The sequence below is a fragment of the Xenopus laevis genome, chromosome 9_10S, assembly GCF_017654675.1.
Source record: "Xenopus laevis strain J_2021 chromosome 9_10S, Xenopus_laevis_v10.1, whole genome shotgun sequence".
Taxonomy (NCBI): domain Eukaryota; kingdom Metazoa; phylum Chordata; class Amphibia; order Anura; family Pipidae; genus Xenopus; species Xenopus laevis.
In genome coordinates this window covers 47981534-47993138 of record NC_054388.1, presented here as the reverse complement: position 1 = coordinate 47993138, position 11605 = coordinate 47981534, and positions in this window count along the sequence as shown.

Here is an 11605-nt window from a genome sequence, read left to right as displayed (position 1 = left end):
AGAAAATTTAAAAAGAAACATTGGTTGCTAGGGCTTTTTTTTCTTTTTGCAGCTTCAGGACTTCAAGTTCGGCTCTTTTCGTCACTCCGGGTCTTTTTGCGGGTTTGGGGAGTCAAGTTCGGCTTTTTTGTCACTTCTGGTCTTTTCCCGGCTTTGGAACATCAAATTAGGCTCTTTTCGTAATTTCGGGTCTTTTCGTGGCTTTGGGACGTCAAGATCTGCTCTTGTTGTCACTTCGGGTTTTTTGGCGGCTTCGGTACTTCGGCAGATCGGCTCTTTTCGTCACTTCGGGACTTCAGCTTTTCAGAAAGGGACTTTTGAAGAGGTGGCATGGCTTCGGCGAAGCCAAGGGGGGCCCGGCTATTTCAAAAACTGCAGCACAGCCGGGCCCCCCTTCAGGCCCGGTACAATTGTACCCCCCTGTGCCCCCCTGATGGTGGCCCTGTTTATGCACATACTGTACTTATGCTGCAATTTGGTGGCAGAGAAAATATTTGCAAAGCTGTTTTGCAAATTGTAAATTTAAATTTCTGGCAATGCTATTTTCATGCAGAACAGCCTTGCACAGTGGCTGCTCTCACACAAACACCCATCTCATTTCCGAGAAAAAATTTTCGCAGTGCAAATTCGCAAAAAAAAAGAAAGATGGACACAGAAGTACATTATTTTAGCATTCAGGAAAAAACATGGGGAATACAAATTTTTGGGAATCAATATGCGCTGCACAAACTTTAGAAAGTTGCATTCCATATGTGTCCATCAGACAGTTCATATGTGTATGGTCCTCGCTGGTGTCTCACTTCAAGTGGTGTAGTAAATTTAGATTGTCCTTGTTTCAGTATTTCTGGTTTCTTAATTCTGACTAAAGATCCAGGCTAAAAGTGCACTTCTCTGGCACCATGTTTTCTGTCCATATAATCCTTGCATTTGGATTGTTGACGTTTCACAATGTCAGCAGTAGATGATTTTGTAGGCACAATATTTTGTGGAAGTTTGATGTCTGCAACATGTAACTAATGTGTAAAAGAAAACGGATCCGCACACACACCAATTAGTGCAGTCGGGGATTATACCCTTTTATTCAGCCACCAAACATCAACGTTTCGGGGGGGAGAATTACTTTGTAATCAAGTTGCAACATGTAACTGTCACGGTCGGCACCCTACACCAGAACAGATGCCAAGCACCCTGGTCTCGGCTCGACTTCACCAGTTAAGTGACCGCCTTTGGCCTCGGGAGGAGCCCTTGGCGTACTCAGATGCCACCTGGACTTAACGAGAGGTGCAAGGCATAAGTTCTGGCATGAATTTCGCGCCAATTGCGCGCTGGCGTAATCCAGTGCGACTGCGCCTTTAAATAATGAGCGTGGGCGCTGCGCGCGCCCTAGAGGAAGCCGGCACAGGAGAAGGAGGCAGCACAACGGGTGTCCACGCCGAGGACGCGGCGTGGACCCCGCTGCCGCTAGACCACCAGGGTAAGTTCCTTACAGTAACATAATGTGCATCTGTCTGCCATGTAATAATTCAGCTAGAGATGATTGGGTTGTTGCATGGCACGTTGCTCTGTAGTTATGTAGGAACTCTGTTGTTAATACTTTCCAAGATTTCCCAGTAAGATTTGCTGTCTGTAGTGCTTCTTTCAGACTTCTGTTGAATCACTCAATTTCTCCATTTGCTTGTGAGAAATACTGCATCTGTAAAAGGACCGACAATATCAATAGCAAGTTTTTCCCATGCTGAATCAGGGAATGGTACTGGTTTTACATCTGGTCTCAACTTAACTTTGTGTACAAAGTTCTTTGCACAGCCCAGTGAAGTGTTGCTTTGTGGTGAAATTTTAGACACTGGATGTGTGGCAGACACTGGTGTTGTAGTAATGAGACCATCAACTAATTGTAGGTTTAATGCAGCAAAGAGATCCCTTCCAAGTATAGCAGTACCCTTATTCACAATGTAAAAGTCACATTTTGCAGTATTTGATTGTATTTTGATTTGAATTGTACAGTCGCTGTCAAGCTACAAGGATTGGATCCTTTAAGTAACTGACCAGTTTCAGGGCAGGTGCAACAAGCGGATCTTTTGCAAAGTATTTCAAGAAAATATCCTTTGGTAGTATAGAAACAGCTGAACCTGTATCAAGCATCAGTTTAATGGAGTGTCCCTTGTCAGCAGAAGCAGTACTGACACTGACAGTGCATATAAACTTGTCTGGGATAAATGTACCAGCTTTATCCACACTTAATACTGTAACATTTGTAGTAGTGACTTCATAAACATCTTTAGCAGAACTGCGGCAGATCTTAGCAAAATGTCCTACTTTTGTGCATTTGCGGCATCGTTTAGCTTTTGCAGGACATGTAACATGATTTGCAGTGGGTTGAGCTGAAACACAGCGAAAGCAGTATTTTCTATTTGTATTTGCTGTATGGTTTTGCAGTGTAAGTGAATCCCTTTCCTTAGCACTGTATTTTGCCTGTGACTGTGCATTATTAGGCCACAGTGCTGAATTCACAGTCTGAACATTCCCAGCAGTTCCCTGACAGAGAGTTTTAGCCTCTGCTGTTTCAATTCGGCTACCAACTGTAATAGCCTTTGCAAGGGTTAAATCCTGCTCTATGGAGCAGTCTCTCTCTAATGAGAGGTGAGTTTGTTTTTTCCACTATTTGGTCTCTTAGCATTTCATCTGTTAGATTCCCAAACTCACAGGTAACAACCAGCTCTCTCAAAGCTGCTACAAATTGTTCTGTGGATTCGCCATTACGCTGTCCACATTGGCAGAATTTATATCTTTGAACAACCACATTTACTCTTGGCACAAAAAAGTTCTTTATAGCAGTAAGAGCAGTTTCATAAGTATCATCAGGTGATGGTAATGTATAGAATATACGCTGTCCCTCTGCTTCCAGGCAGTGAATAAGTAAAGCACGCTTTCTAGAAGCAGAAATCTCCCCTTGGTCAACAGCAATAATGTAATTTTCAAACATACGGATCCAAGCAGTAAAAGGTATGGTAGGCTCACCAGGGTTTGGAAGAAAAGGTGCAGGCTGCTGCAGAGGTAGAAGAGCCATCCTCATCGCCATTTGTTATGTTTTGGGTAGATGAGTAGAGTATAACAGTGCTTTATTAGCAGGCTCTCATGCAGCCACTACACAACAGTAACTTTCACTTTTAAGCTGACGGGAAGTATTCACAGTATAAATCTTGAGCACAGTGACATCTACAGGCCATCTGCACAAACACCACAGTGCTTCCTATTTTTTTCCTGCAATTTTGTGCATATTTATGAAATACCTCACTCCTGCAATGTCCCAGTCCTGCCCTCAAACTCAGCTTGTTCTGTCATGCCATGAGGAACTTGCCAAGTCTGTCTTTTGTTTCTCAGTTCCAGCCTTCACTTAACACACAAGAGCACTCCCATCATTCCGAGTGGCCGTTCCCACCATTCCCAGCTCCTATCAGGTGATTGCTTACTTGATCAATTACTAAATGAATAATCATACTCAGTTTTTGAATATTTCAACAGAATGAATAGGAGTCCAATGAACATGTCTGAGAAAGGTGACTGCGGCCGCACCGAATTTATAATGACATATCTGTTAATACAAACCCTAGGAACTGCAACAAAACAGATAACAGCAGAGAATCAGCAGGTTGTCAGTCATATCCCACAAACAGATATCTCACAGGCAGATATTCAATGGGCCAATAACAAGGCTTGCACCCCTCTATACATTGTATATCCCCCTCCTTTTAATTTCTTCAAAAATATCCCACAGGAACCGCTCCTATGGCTTTGCAACAAAGAATGGAGATTCAGCTCTAAACCCCTGGGCTCCAACCCTTCAGCCCCCAATCACATGGAGGTCACTCCACTTTCCTGTGTATCTGTTCTTGAAGGAAATATAAAGCTCTCTTTTTCCCAGGTTAGAGAGCAACGCAACACTGTGGGAATATGCAACACAACAGGAAGGTAAGTGTTAGGATGTAACTGCAGCTTTAATGGAGGCTGATGTGAAGCAGAACACAGTATGGCAGCCAAAGCCCTGACATATTTTGCCCCTCAGTCATGTGACTTGGGATGTTCTTAGCATGTCAGGTTAAAATATTCCATCACATATTTTCCCAACAGCAGAATAAAGGGTCTACAGTGAGGGGATACATTAAAGCTGGGGTGATACGGGAAAATAGTATTTATATTTTGAAATGTAGCGATTTTTCCAGTTAGCCTCTAATACTAATACATCTTATGTAAAACAGACACGTGAAACCCTAAAAAAATGTATTGCCTAATCAAAGAAACACAATTCTCAGCAACTTTCCAATATTAATTTATTACAGATTTATTACAGGTTTTTAGTTATTTGTAAATATGATTGTATTTGAAAGCAGCATTTTCTTAACTCCTGGTTGTCACTTTTTAAACAATATTGCAAAATCTAGTCTTCTCCTGCAAGAAAGGTCTGTCAAACCTTTGGCCTGTGTTACATTGTTTCAAACATCTCAGCCACCAGGGAAGAGAATAGAAAGGGACAAACACTGCTTTCAATAGCAATACTTGAGCACAAGAGCACAATAGCCTACAAACAATTCAACTGCTAACAATTAGTAACCACATCGTCAGGTTTATGCATTATGCATCTCCATGTTAGTTTAGATATTACACCCAACCCTTCATAACAGTCATATCTCCATGTCATTCAGGACATAAAATCCTCCCCATACTGACAGGAGCAGTCATAATGCATTATACTGCATCAAGGTGATGAGATAAATATATAAAGTAATGTGACATTAAAGGGAAAGTATATTTTTCTCTTTAACCAGTCCTTAATACACCTTTAATCCCCAAGCTCCTTTTGAGGATACCAATAAATAGAATAAATAATTAAAATTACAGTACAGTAACTTTATTAACCCTTAAAAAACTCTTAAGCACTTAAAACTTGGCTGACAAGGATCCAAAATTGATCAATACAATTTCATAAAAGTAAAGTTAATGGTCACTTGTTACAAACCAAAATAATCAGAAACTCATTATGTTTTCTTTCTAATCTCCAATCTGGAATTTAATCAAGGCAAAGTCTTTGTGTGTGAGTAATAGTTCTCAAAGAACAGTCAGTATCCGCAATGTCTCCAGAGCTATGTACTTGGAGAAATAGAAAAAAGAAAGTACTTCTCTTAGAGCAGGGTCGCAAAAATTGTTATACACATGGGACATGCAGAGTTATTTAGGAATGAAATGGTATATTGGGGCAACCCCCACCACCCTCTGTTGAGCACACATGCCTCAATATAATGGACTGCTCTCTCCAGATCCTGCGCTCCGGTTCTTATTGTGGCAAAGTGATGCATCTTCCCTCTATGTAGGTTGACTTAGCGCAAGTGCAATTATGTGCTCAATAGAGACTCTGCTTCAGAACTCCTCTATCTCTGTCCTTCAATCCAAGATGACGCTGTTTTTTAAAGGGCATGTAAAGACAAAAAAATAAAATCACATTTTTACTTTCTTTAATGAAAAAGAAACCTATCTCCAATATACTTTAATTAAAAAATGTGTACCGTTTTTTATAAGAAACCTGACTGTATGCAGTGAAATTCTCCCTTCATTTATTGCTATGGAGAGGAATTGTCAGATGGTCCCTAACTGCTGAGCAGGGAAACAATCAAACTTATGAACAGCAGGGGGAGCCCCCGCCTTACTTACCAGCCATGCAGAACTCAAGCAGCTTTGTTTATAACGATCCCTAAGCAGCCTAGACCACACTGAGCATGTGCACAGTCTTAGTCTTGCAAAGATGTTTAACAAAGTTACAAGATGGTGACCCCCCCTGTAGCCAACTTTGAAAGCATAAATTATTTGTTTGATTAGGCTTGTGGTGCAGTAAGTTCATGTTTATATTTAGTATACAAAATACAGCATTTCTAGCCTTATTTTATACTTTACATGCCCTTTAATTACACCTTTTATTTATTTATTCTAAAGGTGATGAGATATTCGGCATAGGCTTGCACGTCATTGTCGTACATTGTGTAGGGTCAGACACACTTCCGGATGAGGGTGAAATCATTTGGTGGTGTCCAAGTCCCTTGAGCACTTGTGCCAAATATTTTTACCCATTTTGGTTTGTATGTATCTGCTGCAGAGTAAACGGCATTCACTGCAAAATACGTTTCATTCCCATATGAAGCTGCTGTGGAAAGGAAGAAAGATTGTCAAGTGCCATGTTATGCCATGGAGCAACAATGTCCCGGAAAAACTCAAAAGTGCTAAGTGCTAACGAGGTATATGGTGTCATTACCTGGGGAGAGGTTTGTGCAAATGTACCACACGTTTGAGATCCTAATCATTTCTTATCTTCAGCTTTCAGGTAAATCAAGTCTATCCTTTTATACAGTTTAATTGTCTATAGAAAGTTATCCCTATACATAGTGGTCAGAGAACTGCTGGACACCTAAAAGGCTCATTTATATAAATAAAAGCTCCCAGGTCTTACCACTCATTGCTGCGTAGCTGCTGCTGAATCTGTGCTAATTGATGGTCTTGATTGTTGTTTTCTGAGTCCCGTGAACAGTTGCTTTTCTGTGACCAGTTTGTCAATACTTTGCTTCCTGATTTGGAAATTCTGCCACAATTGCTTGTTCTGTATCCGTTATCAAAATAGCGATGGATAAGTATGGTACATACATTAGCCTGTACACATAATCAATATTGGGGGCCAGTGATTGCCCTCCAATATTGATGAACCCAACTTTGATGAACCCAACTTCTTCAACGCCTTTTGGAAACCCAGTTCAGAGTAAGCGGACAGGTTCTGAGAAACAGAATAAAGCACTGGTGTAAAGGATCTCCAGCAACCAGAACCTCATTTGTCCACACTCCCTGGATGGGAGAAAGAGTCATCAGTTACCTACTGTACCTCAGTATCTTAATGGCACATGATCTTGAAATCAAAGCTTTGACCCATTTGTATTTCTTCCCAGCAGGATCAAGGGTGGCCTCCTTGTACAGAACTGTCTTCATTTCATCCCCAGCAGTTTCACAATTAAATGTTCCCTCTTACATTTATTATATAATTTAAAGGAGAAGGAAAAGTTAAAACTAAGTAAGTCTTATCAGAAAGGTCCACCTACAGTACATACCAAATACATGGTACCCCAGTGGGCCAGTCAGACACTGTTGGCTGCTTGGCCATATAACATTCACTCCCAGTTCATGGGCTCCATTATGCCTGCCCTGGCAATTACCATGTGAAATGTGAATTTCATTATTAATTACGTATAATAATTATATAGATTTACTGGTGGCTAAAAAGTGCCATTCAGCTTTGTTTTACCTGAAATATATTTAGACTTACAGGATATTTGGCCACGGGAGTGATTGTGGGGCAGACGAGCTGCTCCACTCTTTCCTTTTCATGCTGGTGTAGAATTCATTTAGCATTTGTCTCTGGCAGATCATTATTTTGATCTCTTGAAGTGATTGGACTAATTGGAATCTGATATAGTCTTCCACAGCCCCCAACATGGTGTCAGCCACATCAGGAGCCGGCACTGCCCCCACACCTGGAATGGTGGAGAAGGCATTCAGCCTTACAGAGAACTGATACCACAACCAACTAAACCCCTCAACAATGAGTGAGTGGAAGGATCCATTGGTATAAATTCCTTTAAGCCGAACCAAACTTGGCAGAAGAAAATTGGTGCCTCTCATCTATGAGACCTTATTCAATTCATTGCGGTAATGTGTTTTCTGGGTCTGACACTGTTTTTTGCAGTAACGGTTGTTATCGCTGTGTATCAATGTTTGAGGAAAAACAGCAGTAGCTACCATGCAGCACAAACATAGGGTCAATCATACCATAGTCAAAGCCCCCCCCGCTGCTGCCACATGGTCCTAGCGCCGGCTTGCGCGAGCAAGCGTGCTTTTAATCACCGGAGCACTGTGGGGGCTTTGAGTCCCCAGTGCTCCCTAGAGATGCGGCTGGGCAGCATGCCGCCCCTAAATTTTTGCCACCCTAGGCCCAGGACTTTTTGGCCTTGCCACAAATCCGGGCCTGAACGTCCACGGTGTCCCTGATAAGACAACCCCACATGATGATATGGCTAAAGAAAAGTGAAAGCTAAATCAGGTCATTTACCACCTCCAGACGTTGCTTACATTGTTCTGTTAGAAGAACAAGGAGTTCGTTAAGCCAAGTCAATCCACCAAGGTCAGAAGACGACCCATTCAGACCACACAAATGTAAACCCGGTGGATGATGACCATAGGCAATGAGGCCACAGGTTTAGCTCTGTAGAAAATGTTGCTCTCGTCACAACTATAATTGAAAGATACGATGATCTGTTTGCAACTGGCAAGGTCCGTACATCCTATTAACAAAAAACTGCCAGCTGGAATGAAGTCACAGCATCTGTCAACAGCCTGAGCACTGTACGCAGAAGCACCAATGTTATCAAAAAAAGATTTATCAACTGCGAAAGAATTGTCAAACAGAAAATATCAGAAGAATCCCTTCAGGCCAAAAACACTGGAGGAGGACCATTTCAGCCTGTTCAGCACTCTGCGTGGGAATCAGGGCCGAAACTAGGGGTAGGCAGAGCAGGCACGTGCCTAGGGCGCAAAGTTGGGGGGCCCCAGTCACACGTCTTCTCTGCTTCTCCTACCCCCTAGTCTGGTCCCTGCTTGCAGATGAATCCGGTGTGTGTGTGCTTTTTAGCATATGCGCACTGCGTTGGCTTTTCGCGCATTCAGTTTTTTCTCGCATGCGAGCATCCAGTATTTCTGCGCATGCGCGTCTGTGTGCGTTATGCCCGGCCAGGCAGCCCAGGGTGCCTGCCCGGGTTGACCGGGCGCTGGTGGGAATCATTGCTATGGGAGAAGATGTCTGTATCAGAAGTATGTGGGGTACCTGGTGGCCACTTATCAAACACTTGCTAATGTATTTGTCAATGTCAGAATCTTAGGGTGATGACACATGGTGCTATTTGTGCAGCTACAAAATGCTAAAAAAAATAACCTGCCATAGACAACACTAAGAATTGTCTCTTCTTAAAAACTGAAATTGCATAATTGTTTAAAGATGAATATAAAAGCATTTTAGAGTGTTTACACAATTTTAGCGTCTGTTAGGCAGGTTATATACAGACAATAGGTTGAACTTGATGGATGTGTATCTTTTTTAAACCTAACTTTCTATGTTACTATGTTTTAGCAAAGACAATTCTCAGTATATTCTATGGCAGGATATTTTCTGGCATTTTGTAGCAGTGACACATAGCACTGTGTGTCTTTGCTATAACGCTGCAATGTACTTCAGAATGAATTCTTCCAGGACTCACATACTACAAACAAGAAGGAGAAAAGGGAGGCAGTACGCACCGTTGATAGCTACCTCTTGAGAAGAATCCCATTGTTTTGGACTCACTTCCCTTCCCAATGAGGTGGCAGCTGTCTGCAGGCCCGGAATTGAGGAAAGGCCACCAAGGACTGGGCCTAGGGTGGCAGGATTTTAGGGGGTGGCATGCTGCCCAACCACACCCACACTGGTTCAGAAACACTTTTTAATTTTACTGACCCCCCCCTCTTTTATTAACTCGGCATTTGTTCAGAGCACCCTATCTATCTTTGAAGAAACAAACTACTCTTTTAACTAAGTCTTGGAACAGCTCATTATCGGGTGCTTCTCAATGGACTGGTAATTGGTTTTATTTATAAGTTCTGTGGGACCAAAAGTGACAGTAAGTACTAAAGTGAAAGTAGCTTCATATTCTTGTTTAGAGCCAGTAATAACAGAAACCATGTATATTTTTTAATTAAAACAATAGTAACAGTTTGTCTTTGTAGCGGCGAAACAGACTATTGCCGCCTCATGGAAGAAAAGTTCTATTCCTATGATTATGTTTCGTTTGAAAATGAATTGGATAATGGTAAATGAAAGATTATTGAGTATATCTACTGATACCTATTCTACCTTTACTAAAATCTGGACTCCCTGGATGCATTACGCCAGACTACACTAAAAATTGTCTAGTGCAGGTTTTACAATCTTCCAATTTCCCTGCACCACTCTGTACCTGGCTTATCCGGTGGTTTATACTGAATTGAAACCTATATGATGGAATTTAAGGTAGTTTCAAAACCTGAATTAAGAGCTAACTGTCGACAGTATAATGATCACGGACACGGTTGATTAGGTTTATTGTTCAGTTTTCTTTTTATTTTGTTTTCTTCAATATGTATTCTTTACTTATGCTTTATGTTGTTTCCTGATGTGTCACTATGAAGAGTGTCCGAAGCTGATGCTCTTCCTTCACTCTCAAGACATTTGTATGTTATGGCTATAATCCCCTCTGCGTAGGAGGATACACATTTTCTACATGTACGAATGCATAAAAAACTTTGTTATGTGGAAAGTATATGCTGTTTTTCTGTCTAATAAAAAGATTTGAAAGAAAACAATAGTAAAATTATATTTAGCCCAAGCCCCATTCATTGTGCTCATGTTGGATGGGATGTATGCTGTCCCTTTAACAGTTTCACCCTCTAACATATACACTGGTGATTTATATTAGGCCTATTTGTGCCAATGAGTACTTTCAGGGTGATTCTGGGCAGCAGGATCCCCTCCATCAGCATTGGAGCGGGTCAAAAGGGGGGCAGCATCGCTAATGCAATGAGCGCAATAGTTTTTTGCCACCTCTTGTAACTGGCTGTTCGCTGCCGCCTGAGGTAAGATTCACACCCTGCCTCATTGCAGGAGCGGCCCTGAGTACTTGATCTGCCAGGTCCTGGCGAGAGGCTCTGCTGTAAGTTGCCACTTATATTCAAGGTCGGACTGGGCCACAGGTACACCGGGAAAAAACCTGGTGGGCCCCAGCTCTTTTGGGCCCCGCCAGCCTAAACCAGTTCTCCTTACCTCCCTCCCAGACCCAAGTCACCGTTGATGCACAAGAGAAAGGTACACGCTGGGGGGTGACAAAGGGGCCTTTGCAGTTGGGGAGCCCGGGGGATGGTGTGCGGGCCCCTGGGACTACAGGAACAGTGAGTCCTGGGCCCCCCAGTCGACTGCTTTCACTTACTATTTAGTGCAACTGGGCACAGGGGAGCCTCAGAATAATCACCAAATTGTGTTTAACAGAAAATTCTTTGTGGGCATCATAATTTCTTGTGTGCTGTTTCCACAGAGTGTGTGTGTGTAGGTGCAAAGCATAGAGGGAACATTGCTTCTCACCCTCGTGTGTAAGTTGTTACCGAGCATCGTGAACCCACAGGTGCACCGCCTGCTAAATCTTTCGATCCGCGGTTCCAGTCACTTTGCACTCCTCTCCCCCGGACTGTTTTTTGCCTGTAAAGAACCTTAATAGACCACTGACAGTTTGGTGCTGGTGTCCGGGAGTGGATGAAGATGGGTGTCCGTCATCTGTCCTCAGAAATCTTTGCTGCCTCAACCATTGTAATAGCCCCAACTCCGCCCCCACCCCTCAGGTATGACAGTGCGCACACAACTCTGCGCCTTTACGCTCCACTTTACAAATGAATCTGCGCCTTAGTCTCTGGCTGCATCTTTGACCGTATCTGCCCTGCTCTCCATATCTGTCCGCCCTCA